The following is a 3,073-nucleotide window of genomic DNA, read 5'->3' on the forward strand; positions in this document are numbered from 1 at the left end:
GTGACAACGGCCTTCTGCCCAGGGCATCATTTCAGCCGGATGGGGGCCGGGTTAGCTTCTTCTGACACACTGCGAGTTATATTCGGATAGGTCATTTCTGTTAGGTCATGATCCGGATTTAGTGAGCTCTGCAGGGTAAGGCGGCACAGCAGGGACCTGGGATAACCAGATCAGGCTTGCTCCTGGGTTTGGCAAGTTCTGTATGGGTCAATGGGTGATGCGCCATGAGTAAAGGCATGTACATCCTCTATTTCACTGGTTCAGTAGGGAGCCATCATTAGCTGTAGCGGCTGCGCACAGGGGTAACAGTGTGGTTCTGTTGAGTTCGCCCAGGGATAGGGCGGGCAAGGGCAGCAACTTGGCGGCCGGAAACTGGAAAAAATTCATGGCCGCGTAGGTGCAATGCAACCTCAGCAGTCAAGCATGCAAATCTTTTGCAGACCCCTGGTTTATGGAATATATGCCGGTTATGGGCTAAACATAATATCTGCCTTCCTGGAAAAGGGGTGTGACTTAGTTATTTTCAGGATTGGGCGATTTTGCCTTTAAGGGCAGAAATGGAGGGGACAGGGTTCCATTTCAGACAACCCCAGAATGCAGTTTGCAGGCATATTTGGGAGGTTCAGGGACTTTACTCATAGGTTTACTCCTTTTCCCTGATCGAAATGGATTGAATGTTACCGGACGCTTCAGTTAGGTCGGGCTGACCGGATAGGGACAATTGGTTGCTGATTAGCACAGCTGTCCAGGGTGGAAAGGACTGGGGGGATGGAGCACGAAGAAGGCCATCTCCAGAGCACATTTTGCAGTTGGTTGAGAAGTTCAGGGACATTACCGTTACAGTTCTCAGCCCGGAGGAGTAGCTGAACTGATAGGGAGTTTGGTTGCTGGATAGCCTTGCTGTCCAGAGGGAGAGTACAGGTCCTTGCTTGAGCTGAGGGAGGCCTGGAACTGAACAAGCGGTAGGTCACTAGGTCTATGGGTGACGAGGATATGGTGGATAGTGTCGCACGACATACATTGGAGTACCTTGTAGCAAAGGGGATTTGGTTTCACAAGACATGATTTGCTACATACTACATGCACTGGGTGCTTTGATGAAGGCGGTATCCAAAGTAGGGATGGCAAGCTTTCTGCCTGATATAGTGGAAGTACTGGTAGCGGCGTGTTCTATTTAGGAGATAGCTAGTATGTGGGGGGACTCTGGGACGGCGGTTGCCGCACCCAGAGCCATGGCGGAGTTACAGGGCGATCCAATGCAGGAAGGTGCAGAGGGGTACCTTCTACAGGAGCACCGGAAGGGTGCGAGAGCAAATTATCCCCAGGGAGATCCACGCTGGGATGGATCCTGGAGGAGTGACGGCGCCCCGTTAGTCCTTCGGGCGGTTGTAGACCTGAGCAACCGGGGGTTGCCAACAACGCTCTGCCCCCCCGGAGGGGGAGGGGCGAGAGCAAGGGGCAGAATAGGGTCCCCCGAGGGGAGGAGTTAGACCTTCCCCCAAAACTGACAACGCCCACGCGGTTAACACCCCGGGGGGTTGTGGCTCATCAGGTGGGCGGGTCGCGAGAGGCGCCTGCTCTGGATCGACCCGTAAGATAACCCAACATGTTGGCATAATGTATGTGCTAATAAAGCTGCAACAACTTTCTCCAACAAATCAGAGTGTGGTGTCTGTTATTTGGGAAGTTGGAGGAGGAACTGTCCGGGGTATGGGCCGATATTGGCACTATGTACCTGCTCAGCTGTGTTACATGAGCTAAGAAAGATGCTGAGTGGGTCTTTCATCAAGCAATGACACGACCCTGTTGACAGGCCCTTATCCCAGCGCTCAATCCAGGGCACACCCTATGGAATGCAAGGGCGGTGAGGTTTCTATATTCGAAGCCAGAGCAAAGGCCCACAAGGGGCGGAGGAAACTCCAAACAACGGAGACAGCGAATACAAAGATAAAGTGCGTGGTGTGTCCGGTGACTCGACACCCTTCCCTCCTACTTGTGACCAAAAATAGAGCAGAGCCCAAGGTCGGACACAGAACAAACACTGCCGCCTCCGAGAGTCGGTGCAGCCGGCACTGCTGCTTTAAAACTTTGCACACAGTGAGAGGAATTAACATTTTGCTCTGAGAGTGGCGAATTGATTTACTCGTAGACCCTTCCATCACCCGTGCTTTTTATGAAGTTCATACTCACAAATTAATTATATATTGAATTGTAACGACTGGAATAGAGGGTGTGTGTATGATCCTTATAGCACTGTCACTGCATTACTAATGTACAGATAATTGTATTATTATCTTAGAGGTTGTATTGTGCGAAAGTAACGGTTGTAATTAGTTATTTAAACATGAATTTACCAGGTGAGTCCAGTAAAGAAAATACTCGTCCCTGGGTGGGCTTGAACCACCAACCTTTCGGTTAACAGCCGAACGCGCTAACCGATTGCGCCACAGAGACTGATAATTCAGTAAAGAAACTGATGCTCTTTGTGCCTCTTTTGGATAGGCCTCTCAGTTCTTTCCCATAGAAATTATCTGAGTAGATAAATACATGGGATCTAGAATAATATGAGACAAGTGCAGAAGTCACACTTCTCTTCCATTCCCCGAGGTCGCTCCCCCTCCCCCCCTCCGCTGCCTCGTTGCTGTGTTGTTCATTAGCTCCCATTCACACTTCTCGGCGCATCTTTCACTCGCTCTGGGGCTTGGTCCCACTGGTCCAGCAGGTGCAGTGGCACTGGGGCCAGAGAGCTGAGGGGCCCACTGCAGCCTGATTATTGTTTCATTTCACAATTCAAACGTCACCAGGTGAGTATTTCCTTCCTAGCACTAGAACTAATGACGCACTGGCGACGTCACTGCTTTCACTCTCTTATCAGCAGTACGGGCCTTCAACTCGTGCTGGTTTTCTGCCAAAGTCTATTAGACGTGCAAAGACCAAAAGTGGTCAAGGAGCCCCGCAACAGTGTCAGACACAAGAGAAAAACTCAACAACCTGTCACGGTAGAGGGGACTGCAACAGCCTCTCAGACAAGAGGGAAATACAACAAAGTGTCAGAGAGTGGAAAACTGTAGAA

General features: G+C 50.6%; 1 non-coding gene across 1 annotated transcript; it reads right to left on the reverse strand.

The window, feature by feature from the left end:
* Window positions 1-2,380: 2,380 nt before the first annotated feature.
* TRNAN-GUU (transfer RNA asparagine (anticodon GUU)) lies at window positions 2,381-2,454 on the reverse strand. The gene has a single exon. It is a non-coding gene; the product is annotated as a tRNA-Asn (tRNA).
* Window positions 2,455-3,073: the final 619 nt, after the last annotated feature.

Source organism: Lissotriton helveticus, chromosome 12 (assembly GCF_964261635.1).
Source record: "Lissotriton helveticus chromosome 12, aLisHel1.1, whole genome shotgun sequence".
Classification (NCBI taxonomy): Eukaryota; Metazoa; Chordata; class Amphibia; order Caudata; family Salamandridae; genus Lissotriton; species Lissotriton helveticus.